The sequence below is a fragment of the Crocuta crocuta genome, unplaced genomic scaffold, assembly GCF_008692635.1.
Source record: "Crocuta crocuta isolate KB4526 unplaced genomic scaffold, BGI_CrCroc_1.0 scaffold282, whole genome shotgun sequence".
NCBI lineage: Eukaryota > Metazoa > Chordata > Mammalia > Carnivora > Hyaenidae > Crocuta > Crocuta crocuta.
Genome location: NW_027529174.1, coordinates 6,510,129 through 6,534,972, shown reverse-complemented (window position 1 = coordinate 6,534,972; position 24,844 = coordinate 6,510,129). Strand labels below are relative to the sequence as shown.

The 24,844-nt window shown below is 41.5% G+C and overlaps 1 protein-coding gene and 1 long non-coding RNA gene across 2 annotated transcripts in view; one reads left to right on the top strand and one right to left on the bottom strand.

The window, feature by feature from the left end:
• TEC (tec protein tyrosine kinase) overlaps positions 1–24,844 on the bottom strand; it is a 182,189-nt gene that overhangs the window by 117,689 nt on the left and 39,656 nt on the right. The window lies entirely within an intron of this gene.
• Positions 12,497–24,844, top strand: part of LOC144226406 (uncharacterized) — a 52,056-nt gene continuing 39,708 nt past the window's right edge. The window contains exons 1-2 of the long non-coding RNA XR_013333628.1: positions 12,497–12,562; positions 22,244–22,416. This is a non-coding gene — a long non-coding RNA (uncharacterized LOC144226406). The remainder of the gene's footprint in view (positions 12,563–22,243; positions 22,417–24,844) is intronic.

The following is a 24,844-nucleotide window of genomic DNA, read 5'->3' as shown; positions in this document are numbered from 1 at the left end:
GCATATAAATGGCTAGACACAAAGCTTGACACGAAGTGATCAATAAATGGCAGCTATTATTAGTAAAAATAATAATAATGACAATTATTATTATTTAGAACAAGACCACATGAATGGTGAGCTGTGACTCGGTGAAAGAGAGAACCACGTCAGCACTTGGATAAATCAGCCCTGGGTCAAGTTTCATTAAGGGCAACTCAGGACACAATACAGGGGCCTAAGTGAACACTGAGAAGGCAATTTAAGTCAATAAATGTGTTGAGCACCCTCTGTACGCCAAGCATGGCAGATACGCTCATGAATAAGACACATATGGCTCCAAGGTAAACTACCTACCACAAAGAGCGATCACAGCTTTGTGGCATTATTTGGCAGAGGTGGAGAGGTTGACTGAAGTCGCTTCATTACTTTTCGCCACAGGCTGTGGTCACTGGGAAGGTACTGAGCATACACCTGGGCCCAACTGTTAGAATGCTTAGAAGGAACAGAAGAACTACAATCACCTCCCCAAAAAATGCCTTTGCATGAAAAGAAAGAGTGTCTCTTCCTTTCAAAGCTTTACTTCCACCTTCCAAGATCCTGTCACAGTAAATACATAAATCCACTACATCTACAATGTGAATGACATCCCAGAGTTGTACAGTGCATAACCTGCACAACTCTATATGATGGCCCTGGGCACAGGCAAGGAAGTTAAGCCGGGGGGATGACAGGAGTCAGGATATAGGGGTGGGGATGGAGTATCAGGGAGTCCCCAGGCCTCTGGGAGACAGAGAATAACTTTTGCTGCACCATTCACTATCAGAGCCACTTGCCGCAAATAGCCGAGCCCTGGAAATGTGGCTACGGCAGATGAGGAACTAAATCTTTAATTTTATGGAATTTTAATTAATTTTGATTCAAAATTTAAAACTGAAGCAGTATAAAATTTTTCTCCATTAACCAAAACTTTTTTGTTTGGTAGGACTGCATTTTACTTTATCTACTGCACTACATAAGACACTGTATTGCATTGCACTGTACTGCATGGTATTGCTCATATCAAGCTCCTGAGTGGTTTCTGGTATTTTATGAATAACTAATAATCATTATATGATTACGTGGTGAAATGATGTTTCTTCTACATTGGGATACATAAAATACACTATTAAAATAAATTTCACCTAGTGTGTTTTGCTTGTTTAATGTAGCCAATAGGAACTTTCAAATTTCTGGCTCACAGAACATTTCTGTTCAATTGTACAGCTATGAAGACATCCTCAGATCTTCAGGATTAAGGGGCTTGGAGTGATACCCAGAGGAACCGGTTGCTTTCATTTCGTTTGAAGCAGGCCTTTGTGTTTTCTTCTAGGTTGTCCATTTCTTTTTACCCAGGCCAGAAAATAACAAGAGGAGAGGAGCATAGCTCAGTGTGTATACTCAGTAGAGCTATAAAAGTACCCTCTGGAGTCAGACTGCATTGTTCTCATGTCTGGTTCTACCACTAAAACCACATCTCCCTGAACTTCCGAGCTCCAGGCTCTTCATCTGCAGAATGTTGGAAACGACCTTGCCCACTTCACTGGGTTGGAGGCTGGGTTAAATGAGCTCAGCCATGCAAAGAGCTCGACATGGAGCCTGGCACGTCACATGTGCTCAAAACCATTAACTATTGGGGGCAGGTGGGAAGGTGGGCAGGTATTATTTGGGAATAAACAAGGTGCAAAAGAATGGTCTCCCTGTATCATCGAGCTCTGCTTGCTGTGGTATAAGAGGGCATGCCCTGTCCATATGTCTGCTCAGCGTTCAGCTTTCTCGGCCAAAGAAATCAATGGGGGTACTTTACTCAACCTTCTGTGCTACCAACAGATATGTTTGCTTTTCTCTAGGTCCGTTAATATCTTTAAGGTACACTGATGAAACTATCTTACATGCTGAAACTTGAAAATGGGGAAAAGGACATTTCTGAATTATTTGTAACAACACCTAAGATTCAGTTAGCTTTCTTGTTCCAAGTCATACACTTAGTGAATCTCTTCAGTTAAGAATTTACAGGGACGCCTGGCTGGCTCCATCTGTATGGCACACAACTTCTGATCTCGGGGGTCTTCAGTTCTGCATCTTTTTCTTGAGCAATAAAACTGCAATGTCCATTTGCATATACACATGGACTCATTTTACCTAAATGCTCTCTTCACCACTGCATAGACCTGAGACCAGCAGTTTGGCCTTTAGATGTCCCAATGTGTTTATGTTGACTATAAACTTGGAGTTCACACTGCATACTCCCTCTTCTACATCATTTTTTTTTTTAATAATAATTAGACTAGTTTACTCATCTAACTCATCTGTGTTCATCGGAAATATCCATCTATGCCTCATCTTTATTCTGCCTTTGCCCACCCCACCTGTTTTGGGGAAAAAACCATTTCTCCCAAACTCCCCCTAACTCAATGTATTTAACAGCCTTTGTGTGGAGTCTTTTCAAAGTTACTCTGAAAATCACAGTTTATCCCTAGCTTCCATAATTATCTCATGCTCCTTAAGAACTCCAGTGAATGTGTCAAACATAATTCCCCCTTACAAAGGAATAGCCTATGCCTATCCCCCCCCAAAGGTTGCACTTCCTTAAAAACTGTAAAAAATCCACTTTTCTAACACATACATGCTCCTACAGAATTTACTTTAGTTTCCACTAGTCCACAAAGTCCAAGAAAATTCTATAGAGAGTACATTAAACGTACCCTCTGATTCTCAACAAGCTATTATCCTCTCTGAGGCTCACTTTTCTCATCTTTAAAATAGGCATAATATAGATGCCCTTTGCTAAATAGAGCAAGCCAGCTCATTATACATGAATGTGTATAAAGCACTCTGAAAAGCTCAAAGTCCTTTATAAGCATTAGGCCATTAATCTTTCTGAAGTGGACTGTTAATTATGTGTCATTATGCTTTGCTTAATAGGTGGAAAACCTGAGGCATGGGAGTATAATACCAGTTAATGATTGACTTAGAAATCCAGCCCAGGCTTTAAACCTTAGACAGGAAGGTGTCAAGGGAAAAATCTGAATAGGAATGCCCTCTGCCCCGGGTTCTTTACCCAGAAAAGACATTAATGCAAAATTCCCTAATGTTGCTGTTTGCCCTGCCCCTCCTACTTCCTCTTGCCGTCCAAGAATGGGGAAATGGGTGGGAGGGTTGGAGCTCCCTATGGGTGTGTAATGCCTTCCCCTGCTTACAGAAAGGTTCATGAACCCTAGACCAGGTACCGAGGTCAAACGTTGTTTCACAGATACCATAACAACCTCTTCACCTTTTGTTACTGATCCCTGGATACTTCTCCTACCACATCCAACAAAATGAAAGGAGGCCACAGACATTACCAAGCAGAACACAGCCTCTGCGAATGGACCCACTGGGTTTCTCTGGCTTTGCTATCCGACCTACAATCTACTACGTAACATGGCTTCAATAACTCCAGCTAAATGTTGTGTCTTCACACAAGGTAGATACTGTTGATCTTAAAGTTCAAAATAGAGGATAACAGAAACTTTAGGTAAATTGATATAGCTAGTGAGTTTTTTCAAATTATTATTTTGTGTCCTTCTGACAATGATTAACAGAAGCTAGAAATCCTTAATCCCAGAGTGGAATTTCGAGAAGTACTTCCCAAGAAAATAATCCCCGAAAGGGAAAAAAGTATAGCAACACTACTGTAAAAAAAAAAAAAAAAATTAAAGAAAATAAAGAAAACAACCCCAACTGTACAACAATTGGGAAGTGGTTCAAAATACCTTTGTATATTAATAGGACAGACCATCACCTAGCTATTAAAAACGATCATTATTCCTACAAAAAATACCTATATGAAATAATGGTACCCAAAGAGCTTTATGCCTGAATTATAACCTCATAAAATAATTGTATGCATGTGTGTGCATCTGTGTGTGTGTGTATATATATACATATATAAAGATTATAGAACTTAGAGTTACATAAACAGTTGCACACAATGCTCCTTAATTATTTTCTAAAAAGTTGCTGAAGATCTTTATAAAGTCAAATGATTATAGAGATGACTGAGGGGTATTCACCAAGATTCTCTCTGGAATGATTTTGGGTCACTTTTAATTTCTTTATAAGCTTCAGCATTGCTTATGTTTTTGAAAAATGAATATATAAAACTCTGTAAAACAACACTTTTTTTGTTTTTAATGATGGCAGGGAGAATCCAAAGAGCATACTGGGGGCTGAGGAATCTCTATGGCACCCAGAGATTGATCCTTAGTCTAAGGGAGGCAGGAAGATGCATTACCCGCTGAGCTCAAAGAGCTCTTTCAGCTACAATTCCTGAACCTATGAACAGGAATTCTTTAATGCAATACTCCTGTCACTGGTTTAAATATGTGACAAATAACTTGGCAATCCTTTAAAAAAAAATTAAAAAGCATTCATACCTAAATTTATATACTTAACAACATTCATACACTCAGTTAAATTGTATTTCTGTTTATCTGCATGATTAAAGGATCGGGCATTTTTCTCAGTCAAGGCAGGAAAATTGAAAGAAAGCCAACTGCCTTCTGTGAAACAAAAATAACCCCAATAGTAAAAAACGAACTTTACTGCACACTTAAATTATATCTGCAGAAAAAGAAATCTTTAAATCATTCCTTTGTAGGGGAAAGAAAAGCCACAATTTCATTTTTGGGACAGTCATGTGAAGATTCCACATGTTGTGGTTGAAACATAATATTGGGGGATACGTGAGGAGATGAGAGTTTCCAAGGAAAGAGTAACAGAAAGACATTGTTGGAACTCTATTCAGGATAAAGAGAAGAAGCTAAAGTCTTTTCCTACGAAATCAGGCTAGAACTTCACAAAAATTAAAGATAAAGGGAGTAGAATATTTGACAGAGAGTTCTACATTAGAAGTATATTTTCATACAGTAGAAGACAATTTAAAGTCTGTCACTTTGGTAATCTGTAGCTAATCGTTTCAAAAGCTTTTAACCTTCAAGGGGCACCTATGTGGTTCAGTCAGGTAAGCATCTGACTCTTGATTTCGACTCAGGTCATGACGTCTTGGTTTGTGAGTTCGAGCTCCATGTCAGGCTCTGTCCCTCCCTTGCTCTCTCCCTCAAAATAAACAAATAAATTTAAAAAAAAAAAAAAGCCTTAAACCTTCAAAAACAAATGACATGTGGGGCGCCTGGGTGGCTCAGTTGGTTGGGCTTCCAACTTCGGCTCAGGTCATGATCTCACAGTTCATGGGTTCGAGCCCCGCATCGGGCTCTATGCTGACAGCTAGCTCAGAGCCTGGAGCCTGTTTCAGATTCTATATCTCTCTCTTTCTCTGACCCTTCCCTGCTCATGCTGTCTCTCTCTCTCTCTCTCTCTCTCTGTCTCTCAGAAATAAAACATTAAAAAAAAATGACATGTAGTTACATGTCTCTCAAAAATAAACATTCAAATTTTAAAGAAATGTTTTCAATAAGAAATATTTCTAAGTACCACAAAAAACAATACACTTGGGAAAACTTAAATTGGATGTTCTATGTTTCAGTCTATACAGCCACAGTGAAGTGAGAGTCTAATCAAGAATTTAATAGGACACCTTAGTGGCTCAGTCAGTTAAGTGACCGCTTCAGCTCAGGTCAGGATCTCACAGATTATGGGTTCGAGTCCCACATCAGGCTCTGTGCTGACAGCTTGGAGCCTGGAGCCTGCTTCAGATTCAGTCTCTCTCTCTCTCTCCCTCTCTCTACCCCTCCCCTGCTCATGCTCTGTCTCTCAAAAATAGATAAACATTTTAAAAAAATTTTTTAATGAATGTAATGTATTTAGGCTATTGGGTCCAACTTGGATAATTACAACCAAATATCTTTTTTTCCCCCTAACTGCCAAGTGTCCACCATTATCTGGAAAAAATTCACTTGCTACATTCATCAAGTATTTATTGGGCATTGCACTCCTCCCTAGGAGAGTTTACAATCTAGCTAAGAAGACAAAAAGAACTTCAGAGAAGCACTTAACACATTAGAGAAAAACTATCCTGCATGGAAAGACGTTGCAATGGTTTCGAAGGATCTATTTAGACAACAGAAGGATGGCTGTGGAGGCACGGAGGGAAGAATGAGCACTGTAGCTATTCCCCCTGGCCATATTTTGATTCATAATGTTACCTGTTGGGCTCCAGCTGAATGAGTGTTCTCTAACCATCTTATCCTTTCCTGCCATCCCCCAGAGAGCAAGTCACTCCTGCACCCACTCCAATTAGCAGTTGCCAGCACTGGTGTTTGCTGTATTCCCAGTGCATAGGTGCCATCTTGGGAATATAGAGCTTTGCTTTTCCTGCACAGACAAGATGGTTTGGGAACAATGCTCTTCCTCCTTTAGTGGAATTTGACTTGTCATCATTCCTCTGTGTTAAGCATAAAGTCATATTGATGCTGTCAAGCTCCTGGGACAGAAGGCTGCACCCTGAATTAAAAAAGCCTAAGGAATGACTCAATCGGTAAAAGGAGGTTAGGAAAGTTGTGACCATCCATGAGGCACCGGGCAGATCCGTCATCTCTGCTCAGCCCAGCCAGAAACAGGAACTGGATGCACATTCCAAGAAAGACATGAGCTTTGAAACAGGAAGTGAGGATGCTTCTGCTGGTAAGGCAGTTGTGTGATAAACTGGCCTCCAGAAGGAAATGATGATAACTTCCATCGAGGCCACATGGCCACCAACGACAGCAAGCCTGCCTTTCAGGTTAAAACATCAGACTTACAGAAGAGGAGTTTCACTGAAAGGTAGGACGGTCAGAGGCCAAAGGGATAGAATGAGTCCTAAACACAGTGAGTTAGAGAAATGGGAACAAGGGCTCTATGACCAGTATGCTGTATATTACCCAAGCGAGGTCTAGACGGAGGTTTTGCCTCCCATGACAACTGAGATTAGTTGGTAGTGGATGCTTAAAGTGGTAGAAGAAGAAACCTGAGGTCTAAACAGGGTTCCGTGAGAGAATATGCCTGGACTGGTCAAGGAACACTTACTGTTGGTAAAGGCAGGACAACAGCAGCATAACGTCATGGCTGAACCACTCTAGTCTCTTAGTGGAGACTGGGGTGAAGGCACCAATGGCAGACTGAACAAAACCTTCTACTTTCTCTCCCTCCTGAAAACCCAATAAGATGACCAAAAAAGGGATTTTTTTTTTCCTTAATGTATAAACCCACAAGGGTGGAGAGAATGGAAGAAGAGAAAAGAATAAAACATTTTGTCAGGGTGAAGGAAAGTAAAGAAATAACCTGAATGTACCATAGAATCTTCAAGACGCTACATAATTCAAGGCAGTTAAAGCCTCTGTGGGAAGAGGGGTGGGCTAAAATAAAGAGAACTGAACTTTAAAAGGCAGTTGGATGTCCCGTATCCCTTCAGCCATTCTGAGCAGTTAAGTGATCGCCCCCTGCCCACCCTTGCAAAAACACCTAGAGTGTCTCCCCCACCTTCTCTCCCAGAGAAGGTAAAAGAGAGGGTCTCTGGAATGGGGTGCATCAGGCACAGCTTAGGCGTTCTGGAAACACCGAGGAGGAGTTATATGAACATGTAGATGCTGAGACTTCTAGCCGTCTTCTCCAGCTCGTTCCCAGATCACTGGCAGCCAAGCTCCCCACCACTATCCAGGAAAAGAGTGGAAGAGCCTTTTCTGAGGACTCTCAGTGGCCCAAGAGGTAATGACATCAGTTTCTCCAAATAAAAGCCCCAGCCGGATCACCTGACAGTGAAGTTGCCAGTCAACAAGCCCACACGCAACTTCAGCTCCTAATCTCCCACTCAAATGTGAGTGGACAACAGAGGGTATTAGGAATATGAGGAAAGTCTCTAACATGAAAGACAGAGACTTAAACAAATAAACAGACAAAAACAACAAGAGGAAACTGAATCTGTGACAGAAAGGAAAAAACTTTCAAAAAAAGTAAACTCTGCAGAGAGATAAGACAGGTAAGACCCTGAAACCATAAAATAAAAGCAAAAAACAGATACTGAAGGGGCCAAGGGCAGACTACCACAAAATACGCCACTTTGGCATGTTTATTATTTTAAATAAAATTTACTTAGGAGACAACCTATGCAGAAAGAACACCTGACCCTCTTCTGTCCCCTGAAAGCAGGAAATAAATCTCCCAAGTGAAAGGTACCGTCCCTGCACTGGGAGGTAAAAAGACGTCCTCATCTCCAGAGATGGGAAATTTTGAGCCCAGAAGGTTGTATAAACAACTCTTGTTACTTTTTACGCACTTACTACCACAGCCCAAATTCTGTTTAGAATTCTTTACTAATTGGAGTTCCCAAAATTTTCTTTGTCCTGTCAATTCCTCACAGATTTATTGTTCCTGTGTCTAAAAAATACAAAAACCTGGCTGCCTGCCTCATCATCTCTTTAGGTCTCAATTTCATAATTGGGCTTCTGTGCATATGGAATAAAACTGGGTTTTTTTTCTCCTGTTAATCTGTCTCACTTAAATTTAATTCTTAGTCCAGGTAGAAGATCTTGAGGGAAGAAAAGAATTTTTCCTTCCCTTCATTACACCACACACACACACCCTCAGAAGACAAAGAGCTTTTAATTTAAAATGTTAAAAATATGATTATACTTATTAAATCTCAGTGGAAGGACTAGATGATAAAATTGAGAAAATCTCCCCCAAAAGCAGAACCAAGAAATAAAAAGATACATACTAGGAAAGGAAATAGAGAAAATCAGAGGCCCACTCTAAAATATCTAATACACAAACCATAAGAGTTTTTGAAGGAACATCACAGAAAATGGAGAGGAGGAAGTTATTAATGAGTTAATTCAAGAAAACCTCCCAAACTGAAGGATATACATTTCAGGATTCAAAGAGCCCAGGCGCAATGGATGAAAGCAGACCAATACCAAGGAAGAGCATCATGAAACTTCAGGATTGTGGAAGCCAAGAGAAAATTCTATAAACCTCCATGAAGGACTCAGTAGGTTTGTAAACTGTACACATATTACAGCCAAAAATTGAGGAATCCGAACAGTTCCAAATTTCTCAGTAGCAACACCACAACCTAGAACGCAATGAAACAATGCTTTCAAAACGTCCATCCTAAAATCCTAAACTATCAATTGTCAGTAGAAAACAGCTATTTCCAGGCATTCATTGTCAAAAAAAAAAAAAAATACATATGCCATCATCTTTTCCAAGAAGCTCTTTGAAGACGTGCTCTATCAAAACAAAGGACTCTACCAAGATAGAGAAGGACATATGCTACAGGTTAAGAGGAGAGGAATGATGGGGAACCCCAGGATGATGATGAAGCCGTATTAGGACAAGCCAGGAGGCTCAGGGACAACTTCTTCAGGAAAATGAAATTGACAGAATACTTGATACATCTGAGGCAAGTTTTAGAAATCTGGGGAGAATTAACGATGAGGACATAAGAAACTAAGTAAATGAACAAACAAAGCAATGATAAACTCCAAAGAACACAAAAAGCTGTGCTTGGCTTAGCTATGTATACTGATTTAACCAAAATTATAGTTTAACTACTGCAAGGATGGAAAATTTGGGAAGCTGTGGTTGGGCTGGGGGTGAGAGGAAAAAAGGGAGCCACGTCATCCTCTTCCATAGTGGGAAGTCAACAGATAAATCCTCAAACTGTAAAACTCAAGAGGTAGCAACTATAAGCAACAAATACCAAAACAACCAGCTCAAAGAATTACAAGTGGTTGTTTCTAGAGAGAAACGTAATTTAGATTAAAAGTTTAAAACTGGGGTGCCTGGGTGGCTCATTCTGGTTAAGTGTCCGACTCTTGATTTCAGCTCAGGTCATGATCTCATTTCGTGGTTCGAGCCCTGCATCAGGCTCTGCACGGACAGCATGGCACCTGCTTGGAATTCTCTCTGTCCCCCTCTCTCTCTCTGCCCCTCCCCCACTCAAGTGCATATGAACACTCTCTCTTTCTCTCTCTCTCTCAAAATAAATAAATGTTTTTAAACAGCTTAAAACTATGCGCGCACACACATAAACACACACACACACACACACACACACACAAATATATGACTTCTATGCCCAGACATTTTTACATTTCTTTGTCTCCCTAATAACAATTTGGCAAAATTCCATCCTTGTTTTTCCCAAACAATAGAAAGTGTAATTTTCTACATCTAGGCCACAATAGCTGTGGTCATCTGAGCTCTGAGCAACCAAATGTGGTGGGAAAGGTAATAGTTATAATCCAACCAGGGAAGGAGAGGTTGAGCTAGGGCAGAGACAAAAAGGCAAGTCCAGGTGGAGATAACTACTAAGCCCCTCTCTTCTGCGGTTCTTTTCAACAAAGCTATTCTCATGGCATAATCACACCGTACAGGATAATCTTACAACTGCCAGCACCCATGAGCCAATTTCACTCCTAACAGACTTCAATGACCCCTTTATGACACTAATCCGACCAAGGCAGCTGGCCCCTAAAATGACTGATCTGCGTTCAACCTCACTCCTTTTCACCTCTGTAGACTAAATAACAAGAGAGAATCGGGGCTCTGAAACAAGTGACATTGTCCTCAACAGATATTTACTAGGCATCCTCGGGACACCCAGCACGAGGCTGAGGGTCAACAACCCTGTGCAAACTATGTGGACCTAGTGTCCCTGCCCTGAACAATGAGGTGATTCTCCCTGAAGGCAGGAATCCAGGGAGGGGTGGAGTGGGGTGGAAGCTGGAAGAGCGAGGGCAGGGAGAGGAGGCACCAACCGGGTCAACCTGGAGGAACCTATAAGCAGGGGTGTCCTTAGAGACCCGGCGACTCAGTCTCCTGGCACTCTGGATATGCAGAGGAAGGCACGGAGACCAACAATTCTTCCCTAAGCATAACCCTTCCAGACACCCTGTCAAGGGTCAACTTTACAGAGCAAAGGCTACCATTCTCTGAGCTTGACCATGATTTGATAAAACATAGCCCCTGCCCTTGAGTAACCATCTGCTGAGATAACATGATGACTGGCTTAGTACAGAATAAGTAAACAGGTCGAACGTGCTGGAGCATACATTAATATTCTATATTCTTTTCTATTTGGGAAGTTGTGAAAGTTTTAGTTCAAGGGCCTATGGGGTGCAAAGGTTGACAACTTAAGCACAGCACTGATTTGCATGTGTTTACAACACCTGCCTTATACAGTTCCAAAAATCAAAACATACACACCTTTATAAGAGTCAAACTCATTAACATAAATACACTGCAGTAAGCATCATGAATTGCCAAGAATAGTGATCAGATTAATTGAGGTATGGGGAAAGTATAGGTCTTTCCTAAACACTGAAAATGTAACTCAACTAAAAAATACTTTCCCGTACATGATGAGAAAATCACAGCATACCTTCTTTTCTCCATATAAATCATGATATTCATACTACATGTGACTCTTGCCCACTAAAGAGCTACGGGTGTCACAAATCAACCTGTTAAATCCTAAACTTAATTGGGAAACCACTGGTTTGTTGAGGTTGTTTTTTCCTCCTCAGCTCTTTAGGGGAGAATCACCTCAAAGAGATGAAATTCTCAGAATTTCCTAAAAGGAAAATGGGCACTCACTGGAAAAATACAGGGTATATATGCTCAAAACGCTCAACTATTTTGGATAACCTTCAAACTCGCTTAGCCACCAGCCCATCCTGTTGTTCCCAGTTAACACTGAGGTCAACCCTTCTAATCAAACATTCCAGTTTCCAAAGAATGGCAATAGATGAGACTGTTTCTGAACCTGGTACACGGAAACATATTATTATTCTTCCATGAAAAAAAAAATTCAGATCAAAAGGAAATTTAGGATCCAAGTGCACACTCCCAGGTCAAGATCCTAGTTTTACCAATACATGTATTCACCGAACCCGTTTTCAAGATTCAAACAATTTTCCCAGGTTTAAAAAAAAAAAATGTGAATTTGGTGGGGTGAGGCACTCGGACACGTACAACTGTGGAATGTCTCCGTCGATGGTGCCAACTTTCAATCGAGACTGTGCTGCCACCCAATCAGAGAGGAGGAACCAACCTGGCCGCGCGGCTGGGAAGTGAACCCAACGCTGATCTTGCCGCGGGGCGGCCTCAGCCCTGGGACCCGAAAAGAAAGGGGGCGGGTGCTCCTCGGGAGAGGCCGGCGCCTGAACTCGAGAGGAGGCGAGGCGCGGGCCCCCGGGACCGTGCAGCCCCGCGGGAGCGCGCACCTGCCCCTTCTTCCCGGCCCGAAGGGGACCCGGGTCCCTCACCTGGCGTGGTGGGCCCGCGCTCACCGCGCCGCGTAGGGGATAAAATCTTTCTTTTCCCAGGGAAGGGCAGTGTCTGGGCTTGTGGAAGCCACCTCTCGCCTCGCGCCCGTCCCGACCCTTTCCTGCCCGGATCCCCGCAGTCCCCGAGCCGCCCCTGCCAACCCGCGCGCGNGCTCCGCCCCCCTCGCTTCTGCCCGCAGCAACCGGTTCCCACGAGCCCTGGGGCAGTTTGGAGGCTGGAGGCGGGAGTGGGCTGGACGCGCGTCCCGGCTCTAGCGACCCAGCTGGAGTTTCAGGTAAGTCGAAGGAGCGTCCCTTGTGTTCCCCAACGCGGCGCCGGGCCTCCCTGGGCGCAGGCTTCCTACCCCGGGAGAAACGCCCCGCGAGGTTTGGGACAACCCCGGCCCGGGAGAACCCCGAGCAGTGCCACCTGTGGGTGACCGGGGACTCTGTCGGAATTAGGAACCGCACCTCCCCTTCCGCTAAGCGGTGGCGGGCCAGGTGGAGGACGCGGCGCAGTGGAGCGAAGCCAGAGTTTTATGAAAAGAGTTAAGTCTTTTTCTGTCAAACCCGAGGCATCAGAGCACATCTGATACACTTATGAGGTCACGTGTATTGACTCTTAATGTATTAACACTTGGCTCAGTCACTGAAAAGTAGAAAACAGCACCTACGTGAGACTTACTGTGTGCCCGGCTCTGTTTTAGTACTTTACACGTATTAACATTTCCATAAAGTGTACGTTATATCAGAATCTCCCATTTTACACGTGCTGAAAGTGAGGCACAGAGAAGTTAAGTAACCAACCTAATGTCACTCCGTGTAGTAAACTGAAAAGCCGGGATTTAAATCTGGGTGGTCCTCGCCTGGAGTCTGCCCTCTAAACCACTGCTTTCCTGACACCAAAACCTGAGTGTCCGCCGTGTGCGGTGAACTGTCACAAGCCCGGGGAACATCAGAGGAGGGCTCTGCCTTCAAGGAGCTTTAATTCTGGTTTGGGAGGAAAGACTAGAAACACGTTCAAAATGAAACCGCTGCACATGTGAGATGTGTCTCGACTGTAATAAAGCCGGGTGGTGGCATTGAGAGTGATGGGGAGAGGGAGGCTACTTGCCACCTGGTCGTCCTGGAGACTTCTCTAGGGAGGTGACAGTGGAGCTGAGCCCTGAATGAGGGGACAGGCAGTCAACCTGAAGATGAAGCTAAGGGAAGGCAAGTTACATTAGCAGTTATTATAGCTCATGGTTGTTTGGGGCTTTAAAACATTTATGATCTCTCCTTTGACCATACAAAAACCCTAAGAAGTCTGACCAGATTTCATTTTACAGGGGGAAAAAAAAAAAAAAAACAACCCTAAAGGTTGGGAAGTTGAATGACTCGCCTAAGTCATTAGTTAAGACAGGGGAGGGATGCGAAGAAAGCACAAGGGCTTCTGACTCCAAATCCTCCCACACTCTGGTGGGGGCCTTGAGTATAATGACCTGTACTTGGAATGAATCTAGTAAAATATCTCTTTTGTGATCTACTGTGTCTTCCCAGCTCCATCTCTCCTGCCTCTTACCCATTCAGAAACTACTGTTGACTGATCAACATAATTTCCTCCAGAGCAGGTGTTCTGTGAGGGAGCAGAGGTGAGGAACCTTCTGAAATTGTATGCAAAACAAAGCAGAACAGGACAAAAAAAAATCGTGTGTGTGTGTGTGTGTGTGTGTAAAGAGGAGAGTTATAATTATTTGTTATAGTAATAAAGTTGGTTTTCTCCAATAAAAACTCATTTTATATATATATATAGAGAGAGAGAGAGAGAGAGAGAGACTTAACATTTCCATTAAATGGACTGACCCCAAAAGGTAAGAGAGCCACTGGCTTAAAGGGTTAACTGATGCTGTGGTGACCAAAAGAATGAATTTCCAGCTCACTTTGCCTGTGCTCACCAGGAGATTCTGGTGGCTCCTATTTCTGACTTAATGGAAATGAGATTTTCAAAGTTGATGAAGTCTGACCGAAGGGGCAATAAAGCCAGACCCGTATTGCCCCTTCAGAAAGTTTAAAAATAAAAGACAGTAAAATGTCTATATTACCCCTCTTAGTTCTCAGGAAAACCAGGGAGAACTGATCTGTGAACAAAATATCCCAATAACAGAATTTATTATCAGTGATAGTTGGAGTAGTTTCCATAATGTTTTACTGTTTCCTAAAGAAGACCTTCACCATACTATCAATTTAGGGAGGCAGCTGCTGGAGGTATTTCATCCCCAAAGCATGTAGTATAGAGCACTGGCAATTGTTTTCAGTGAAGTGTTGACAAAAAGAGAAACAGAGATAACAACAGCAAGAGAGACTTTTATAGAACTTTAGCTACACTGATGAAAAGGTGTAAAACAACTCAGGATGTGGTGGGCAAAAAAAAAAAAAAGTTTAATCTCTATTATTTCTTATGTGAAAAGTTCAGTAGCTTTAATAGAAAACAGAAAACAGAGTTGAAGTCTATATAACTCAGACTCTCTGCTTCCAAAGAGAATATTCCAACAGTATCATTACTGTCTATGTTAGAATAATATTAAGGTACAGAAAAAAAAGGCATTTATGTAGACTTCTTACAGACAGGGACTCCCTTCTTACAAGATAGCTCCATGGCTAATATAAAATTTGTATGTTTAGAAGACCAGTATCAGGTTGACACAATTTTAGTTCCTTGAGAGAAGAAAATACCTCTTTTTAATTTGCACAGAGATTCCACACTGTGTGTTAAAAGACACATTGAATCAACTTGGAAGGTTTATAAATAAGAATGATGTTTGTATTTGGAGCTCATCACACGTTTTTTCCAGTATCTCGCTTGCTTTTATAACTTTCTTCCTATGCAAAAGGGACCTGACCCATCCTGCATGAATAACCCATGTTTATTGAATGAATCAATGATGACAACAATAATGATAATACTATAGACCTTATCAGTCTTTTATCAAGAGTCTGTTCCTACATGAAAATGACTTCATTATGGTGGTATGGTATGTCTGTTTCTCTTTCCATCATGTACTGAAAGTAGTTGCTTCTTTGGAACTAAATAGAAGGAAGGAAAGAGTTTTGTGGGGTTTCTGTTTCTTTTTTGTATTGAAGTATGCTCTACCCCCAACATGGGGCTTGAACTTACAACCCTGAGGACAAGAGTTGCATGCTCTANAGAGAATCCCAAGCAGGCTCCATGCTGTCAGCGCAGAGCCCAACACAGGGCTTGATCTGACAAACGATGAGATCATGACCTGGGCTGAAATGAAGAGTTGAACATTTAACCAACTGAACCACCCAGGCGCTCCATGGAGTTTTAAATGTTGAACACAAAATCAAGAATTATACTCCGGGAACAGTTGCTAAATAAATCATTCAAAAGAAAGAAAAAGCATCATATACAAAGTATGATTTTGAGATCATAACTAAAAATAATCCAATAATAAAATGCCCAATAACAAGAATGTGCTTAAGTCAAAACTATTGATAGTATAGAATGCCAGGCTGTTACTAAAAATAGTATCTAGGTTAGTAAAATACAAATGTAGAGAAAAACTTATGAACATTAAATGAAAACAGTAGAGCCCGTTGCTTTATGTATCCTATGATTGTTTTATGTATCCCATGATTACAATCAAATAAAAATTATGTGCACAGAAAATTGTTGGGTCGAAAATAAGAAAAATGATTAAAAGTTATTGAGGAGGGTTCCTCTGTGCCAGGCTCTGTTTTCAGTACATTATATGAATTCATCTAATTTTCACAACAGCTGTGTGCGGTAGATTCAGTTGTTATTTTTGCTTTACAGATGAGGAAACTGAAGCAAAGATCTAAGTAATGTGCCCAAAGTCACACAGCTAGTAAGTGGCAAAGCTAGGATGTGAATACAAAGCTGTATGACTCTAGAGTTTGCACGCTTAAGCATGCAAGTGTGCCAGAGCAAATAAAGGTTGAATCATGGATCATGGGTTAAAAAAAAAGTCCCTTGTGCAATGTTGTTATGTTGATTTAATAGTAAGCAAAAACTTTTTAAAATTGCAGAGTCAGAAAAGAAGGCACAGACATTTGTCTCAGAAGAGACAGATGCAGACGTACAGATGAGAAACGTCCTGAGTGAAACCCTCTGGGTTTGACCAGTTTGTGGTTTTGGGTTAGGATCTAAATAGTGTTTCAAATGGGTACAGTATAGGGGCGCCTGGGGGGCTCAGTCAGTTAAGTGTCTGACTTCAGCTCAGGTCATTATCTCAAGGTTTGTGAGTTCAAGCCCCACATCAGTCTATGTACTGACAGCTCAGAGCCTGGAGTCTGCTTCAGATTCTGTGTCTCCCTCTCTTTCTTTCTCTGTTCCTCCTCTGCTTGCAATCTGTCTTGCAATCTGTCTCTCTCTTTCTCAAAGACAAAAAGATTTTTAAAAAATTTTTAAACATTTAATTCTTCACAATCTCCACCAGAAAATAGAAGAAAGGACCCCCTTCCCAATTCATTTTATAAAGCTAGTATTATCCTAATGCCAAAACCAGAGAACAACAGTACCAGAAAGGAAAACTGCAAAGCAGTATTCTTCATGAACATAGACATAAAATTTTTTTAAGTTTTATTTATTTATTTTGAAAATGAGAGAGGCATATGGTGGAGGGGCAGAGAAGAGGGAGAGATAATCCCAAGCAGACTTTGCACTGCAGCACAGAGCCCATCATGGGGCTTGAACCCACGAACCATGAGATCATACATGACCTGAGAGGAAACCAAGAGTCAGATGCTCAACTGATTGAGCCACCCAGGCGCCCCTGACATAAAAATTTTTAACAAAATATTATTAAGTAGAACTCATTTAAAAAGAATTATACACTATGATCGAGTGGGGCTTGTTCCAGAAGTGTAAGATTGCTTCAGTATTTGAAAAACAAGGACAAAAATTGTGTAGTGTGCAAAACATTTTAAAGTTCCTCAAAAAAGCTGAACATATAATTAATATATGACACTATCGACAATAGCCCAAGTATAGAAAGAGCCCAAGTGTCCATTAATGGATGAATGGATAAAGAAGATGTGGTATATGCAGAAAATTACTTGGCTATCAAAAAGAATGAAATCTGGCCATTTACAACTACGTGGATGAAACTAGAGGGTATTATGCTAAGGGACAATAGTCAATGAGAGAAAGACAAATATTTGACTTCACTTGTTATGAGGACTTTAAGATACAAAACAGATGAACATAAGGAAAGGGAAACAAAAATAATATAAAAATAGGGAGGATACAAAACAGAGGGTTACTGGAGGGGTTGTGGGGGGAGGGGGACGGGCTAAATGGGTAATGCACATTAAGGAATCTACTCCTGAAATCACTGTTGCACTATATTCTAACTAACTTGGATATAAATTTTAAAAATACATTTTAAAACATCAGAAAAATAATTAAGATATGATCCAGCAGTTCCACTCCTAGGTGTATACCCCCAAAGAATTGAGAACAAGTACTCAAAAACGTGTCTACAAATGTTCATTCATAGCAGCATTACTCAAATAGCCAAAAAATGAACACCACCAAAATGTCCATCAGCTGGTAAACAGATGAAAAAATATCCTATATATCCTATATATTCTACCATTAAAAGAACTGAAGTACTGATATACGCTACAACGTGGATGAAACTTAAAAACATGATGCTAAGCGATGCTAAGCGAAAGAAGCCAGACACAGAAGGGCACGTGCTGTACTCATTTCAGTTGAATGGAATGTCTAGCATAAGAAAACCCAGAGAGACAGAAAACACATTAGTGGCCGCCAAGGGATAGAGGTAGGGAGGGAATTTAGGGCTAACTGCTAATAGGCATGGGGTATCTTTTGGGGGTGATGGAAATGTTGGGGAATTAGATGGTTGTAATGGTTATACAACATAGTGTATGCAATTTTAAAGAACCCTGAAGTCTACAGTTTAAATTGGTGAATTTTAAGTTATGTGAATTATATCTCAAATAAAACTTCTGCTTTGTGAACGTCTCTGTTAAGAGAATAAAAAGACAGGCTGCAAACTGGGAGAAAATATGTACAAACTGTATATTTGATAAAAACTAGTATCTAGGCTATATAAAGAGCTCACAAAACTCAACAGCACAAAAAACTAAACAATCCAGTTAGAAAAATGGAGGGGCGCCTGGGTGGCTCAGTCGGTTCAGCATCCAACTTTGGCTCAGGTCATGATCTTATGGCTCATGAGTTTGAGCCCCACGTCAGGCTCTGTGCTGACAGCTCAGAGTCTGGAACCTGCTTCAGATTCTGTGTCTCCCTCTCTCTCATCCAGTCCCCTGCTCGCACTCTCTCTCTCCTTCAAAAATAATAAACATTATATAAAGAAAGAAAAATGGGCAAAAGACATGAAGAGATATTTCACTGAAGAGCACATACAGACAGCAAATAAACACATGAAAAGATCTTCAACATGATTCAATGCTTGGTAAACACAAAATTACAGTGAGATAAAACAACTATCAGAATGGCTGAAATAAAACATAATGACAACATCAAATGCAAGTAAGGATGTAGAGAAATTTGATCACTCGTACACTGTAGTTGGGAATGTAAAATGACACAGCTGTTCATATTCAGGAAAATGGCTTGGCGGCTTCTTTAAAATCCAAACCTTTAACTATCCTATGACCCAACAATTGCACTTAGGCGTTTGTCCCAGAGAAATGAGAACTTAAGTTCACACAAAAACCTAGACTCAAAGTTTATAGTAGCTTTCTTTATAATAGTCAAAACCTGGGAAAACCGCTGTGTCCTTCAGCGGGTAAAAACAGTTCAACTGTAGTACATCATACCAACTACTCAGCAACAAAAAGAAACCAATTATACGCTCAATTGATACACCCAATAATCCAGATAAATCTCCAGAAAATCATGCTGAGTAAAAAGAGCCAATAAGAATAGTTACATACTATATGATTCCATTTATATGACATTCTCGAAATAACAAAATTATAGAAATGGAGAACAGATTAGTGGTTACTAGGTGTTAATAAGGGCGTGGGGGCAGGACACCATAGATAAAGGGCCATCAAAGGACAATACGAGGGATCCTCATGGGGATGGAAATGCTGTCTTGATTGTATCAACATCAGAATCTTGCTCGTGATATCTTACTATATAGTTTTGCAAGACGTTACCATCAGGGGAAACTGGGAAATAGGAGATCTCTTAATGGTTCTGTGCTATAACTACATATGAATCTATAATTAAGTCAAAACTAAAAGTTGAATTAAAATCTTAATTACCAGCTGATAATGACAGTAGCCAACAATTATGGAGTATTTCATGCTAAGTATGGTTCTAAGTACTTGATCCATTTAATCCTCCCTACCATACTGTGATGTAAATGTTACTGATCTCAAGAGACAGATAAACCCTGACATGCTGACCACTGATGCCACCTACTGCCCAGATTCAGAGGGAGCTGGACAAAGTGAAAGCATAGCTCCTGGTAAGGTGTGCCATCACTCTTGCTGAACAAACTTGGGTAAACTCATCACAAGAGGTAACTCAAAAGATGAGGGTTTGGGAAAGAGAAAGGGAGAAATTTATTTAGGGTGCCAGCAGCCGGGGGAGGTGACAGATTCAAGCCTTAGCAACTGACCTCTCTGCCCGCAAGATATCTTGCAGGGGAGGTTCAAGGAGTACGTGCAAGAGAGACAGGTGATCATGGTGGGGAGGGGGTATGTGTTCAGCAGTGATCAGGGACAGGGAAGGGGGTGTGGCCTTCTAAGGCATTCTGTGGCTATCAGCACTTTTTTGGCCTGGAGGTTGGAAAGATCCGATCATTGCCAAACCCCATCATCAATGCCTCAAGAAAGTGTGATGAGAAATAAGAACAATGGGCTTCAGTTAGAGCATGAGTTAAGCAATCTTGTCTATTTCTGGTTTTAAGTTCAATCATTACTCCTATTCAAGAGATGAAAAAACTGAGGGCCCAAGAATAATTGAATAACTTGCCCAAAGTTACACAGTTAATAATTGGTAGGACTGTGATTCAACTTAAGGACCCCCCCAACCCCCGCTCCAGAGTCTATGATTTTAATCACCATGCTAACAATCAGGCAACCTCGAATACTCCGTTTTCTCAGCTTTCCTCAAAGCCACATCCTCATTCCTACTCTGCAACAGTTGCCTGAGGATCAGTAGCTGCTGCCCCCTTCAGGCAGAGCATTGTTGTGCATTTTTCACAATGCCCCCTGCTCTGTTTTCGATAGACTCCATTTTATTACTCTCTGTTCACTTCATCCATGGATGTTACCACCAGGTCCTGTAGACATTTAAGTCTCAGACCCTGGCATACAGCGTTACTGTGTGCCTGCAAAATAAAGAAGCCACGGAGAGGGGGAAAATATATTAAAATTATGTTGGTTTAAACCTTACAAAGAAGAAACATTAGAATTAATATGAAGTTTGAATTGTAGAATTTTTTTCTTTTTTTTTAAATGTTTAATTTTGAAAGAGAGAGCACGAGCAGGGGAGGTGCAGAGAGAGGGAGAAAGAGGCTCCAAAGCAGGCTCTGTGCTGACAGCAAAGAGCCCCATGTGGGCTCAAACTCAAAACTGTGGAGATCATGACCTGAGTCAAAGTCAGATGCTTAACCCACTGAGCCACCCACGCAACCCTGAATTGTAGAATTTTCTTTTAATTTTTTTAATTTTTTTTTTTTTGAGAGAGAGAGAGAGAGAGAAAGAGAGGGAGACAGAGGATCTGAAGCAGGCCCTGAGCTGTCAGCACAGAGCCCAATGCAGGGCTCGAACCCACGAGCCTCAAGATCATGACCTGAGTCAAAGTCAGACACTCAACTGACTGAGCCACTCAGGCACCCCTAGAATATTTTTAAAGTAACTATAACAGAGCAAATGCAGATAGGTATTGCTAATATTGCAGCATATTTATTGATTTTTTTAAAAAATAAAATCTTCCTCCTCGCCATTTCTGCTGAATTACTTAGCTCATCTGTCATAGCTGCTGTCCCTCTCCTTTCCCTCCCTCACCCCACTGTAGTAGCTGTCAGTGTCCCTCATATATCCCCTGGGCATTCACCTCTCCCCTAGAAGGACAAGGTCACTCTCAGGCACCTTCTGCCTAAGAGCTTTCTCTCGGCTCTTCTACAGGGAGCAGGCCAGAAATGCCAGGTCAGTTAACATCCCCAGGGAGCTGCCACCAGCTGGTGATGGATGAGAAGTGCAGGAAAAAATACCCCACTTCCCCTGCCCATGGATGGGACAAGTCTGGGTCATTCCCCATGGATCCCAACAGGCTTGAGACCCAGTTACCCTCAGTGGTAATCTGCTCACTAACACTCTTTAGTCACTTAGCCTTCCATGTCTCTTTCTTTATGAGTGCTTTCTGGAATCCCCCTCCCAAATAAAACATTTGCACTAAAAGTCTTCAGTCTGATGAATATCCACCCTAGCCTAAGACACCCATCCCAGGAAGGAAGGAAGGAAGGAAGGAAAGAAGATGGGAGGAAGGAAGATGGGAGGAAGGGGGGATGGGGGAGAGGAAGGAAGGGAAAAGAAGGGAAAGGAAAAGGTCTCTAAAAACACAGACTCACTCAGGAGCAAAGTGAAGATTGGCTTGTTTCTAGCCCGTTGAAAAAGATTAACCTGATTGGCTTTGGATGGAGAGATATGATCCAACTTTGAATTAAGGAAGAAGGTGAAAGCAGAAACATCTGAGATCCCAGTTCACACCCTTTCCTCCTCACCTCTGAATTCATCCAAGTCTGAATTCCCAATCCCTTTACACTGACCCCTGGGACTCCAGTTAACTCCTTCCAGGGCAACTGTTGCAGACTCAACTGGGTCTTTTCCTCTTCCCCAAAATTCATAGGTTGAAATCCTAACCCCCAAGGTGACTGAATTTGGAGATAAGACCTGTAAGGAGGTAATTAAGTTTTAGACATAAATGTACAGCCTTAATCCAGCAGGACTGGTGTCCTTATAAGAAGAGGAAGAAACCAGGAGCGTGTGTGCCCAGAGAGTAGACCCAGTGGAGACCCAGAGAGAAGGTGATTGTGGATAAGCCAGAGAGAGGCCTCAGGAGAAACCATGCCAGCTCTCACCTTGACGTTACACATCCAGCCTCCAGAACTGTGAGAAGGTATATTTCTGTTGTTTAAGCCACCCGGTCTGTGGTACTTTTTGTCAGTCCAAGTAGACTAATAAAGCAACTCTCAACAAATGGGGGACAATACCTGACATATATATTAATTTTTCTACCTCCAGTCCTTTGGATGGACAATGGGAATGAAGTCAATGTCCAAGGACTAAGTATAGGCCTCCTCTCAAAGTGGGCAATGTAAGCCCGTGATTCTTGTATGATTCTGTGGAAGGGATGACAAGGGCTTGAACAGTAACTGAGATTTGATTTCCTGCCAGGTAAATGGATGAGAGCTCAAAGCTGATGACATTTGGTTAAAACAATAAGGACTATGATGTCTTATGCCCTGGTGCCGTGAACTCATTAATAGCTGCAGCTGGTTGTATAAGAAACCAAGATCAAAGTGTGTCCCACAACGTCTCTCAGAGGTTTCCTCTCAGAGGTGCTCGGCCAAATGAGCTCCAAATTAAAGGGATTTTGTACTCCACGTATTTATAAAATAGGAGAAACATTTTTGCCTCTTTTCCCTTTTCCCCAAGGACTAAGTTAAATACAGAAGAAATAAAGCAGTTTTAAAGAACTCTCTTTTACTGTACTTGCTTTTCTAACATTGTGTGTTATTTCATAACGTTGATAACACAATATGATGACTGAAAACAAGCTAGGCTTTTTCAGTTCAACTTAATTCTTGGCTTCTAAACAATAGTGGGAACAAAGCCCATATGAAAATTTGGCCAGGCAGGCACATTGTTGTTACTTATTAGGGAGTCTGCTCAAATTGATAGCAGACCTCTTGATCTTTTTTAGAGGTAAAAACAAATATCTTTCTCTTTTAAAAGAAATTTCTTTCCTTCTTTGCTAATTTTGAGTTTCTTCATTTTGAAATTTTCAGATACATACCAGAAATTGTCTTCTTTGAGATTTCCTCTTATTTCCTTCTTTATTAAGTTATAATGAACATGTAACTTCATACTGAGGTTTCTTAATTGCTTGCAAGATCAGCACCTACTATATACCTTCACCTTGTGCCTACCTGGGTGCAAATTGCCAAGCAAGTGAATAAAAAACTTCTCTGTGTGGAAGAAGATGGTTAATGAATTCAACTCTTTTCAAAACTGCCTTTGGGGCGCCTGGGTGGCTTAGTCGGTTAAGCGTCCGACTTTCGCTTAGGTCATGATCTCACGGTTCGTGGGTTCGGGCCCCGCGTCGGGCTCTGTGCTGACTGCTAGCTCAGAGCCTGGAGCCTGTTTCAGTCTGTGACTCCCTCTCTCTCTGACCCTCCCCTTCTCACGCTGTCTCTCTCTCTCTCTCCTAGAAATTAAAAAAAAACAAAAAACAAAAAAACTGCCTTCATCCTCAGGCTGTTTTTCTGCCCTTTTTTCCTGCATTGTGAACTTCAACAGGAAAAAAAAAAGATCTTCAGTAGAATTCTTGTTCCCTATCTATTTTTTTTTAATTTTGTTTAATGTTTTATTTACTTTTGAGAGAGAGAGAGAGAGTGAGCAGGGAGGGGCGGGGAGACACAGAAACTGAAGCAGGCTCCAAGCTCCGAGCTGTCAGCACAAAGCCTGATGCGCGGCTCAGACCCACAAATGGTGAGATCATAACCTGAGCCAAAGACAGATGCTTAACTGACTGAGCCACCCACGTGCCCCTCTTGTTCCCTACTTAAACAGGAAGTTCTTGAACACCTTTCAAAATAATGCAACTGGAGTCCTCAGGGGCTGATAGAAACATTCAAAACTACAGTTCAGCATATTATCAACTCCTCCCAACGATCCTAAGTGCAGGCACTTTGAGTCCAAGGACTGCAACTCGAGAATGGGTTTACAGTGCAGATAATATTATAGATAAACAGTGTAAGGCAGCCTGGTTAGCTTCTCTTCTTCCTTGAATGGCCCAAAGCTAGCTATCTCCTGATGTGATAGAGATAATGAATCCTGTGCTATATGAAATAGAAAAGTTAAGAAGTCATAATAAAAACCAGCAAATAATAATATATATCAACAGTTTTATTCAAAGAATCTTAAGTAAACAGTCACCTTGATGTAAAAAACAAACTTCAATTGTGGAATACCCACATCCACAGACCTAACTGTACTAATTATGGGTTTTGTTTGTTTTTTTAATTTACTTGCTGAGATAAATGCGCTTAAAGAAATAAAGTGCAAAGATGTGTTATTTTCTCTATTTCATCTGCTCTCAGCCCCAGACTCAACCTGAGCACCCAGCACTGGGCTCTCCCATCAGATAAATCCTCTTCACTCTACCTCCGCCAGAGCCTTCTCTAGTGGCCCCGGGGACAACTCCCAGCATGCTGCGGGAGTGAAATGTTGGGATGGACGGGAGCTTTTGCAGGGCTGTCTGTCCAGAGCAACACAGTCAGGTGGAAATATAATGTACACCACAAATGTAGACCACATATAAA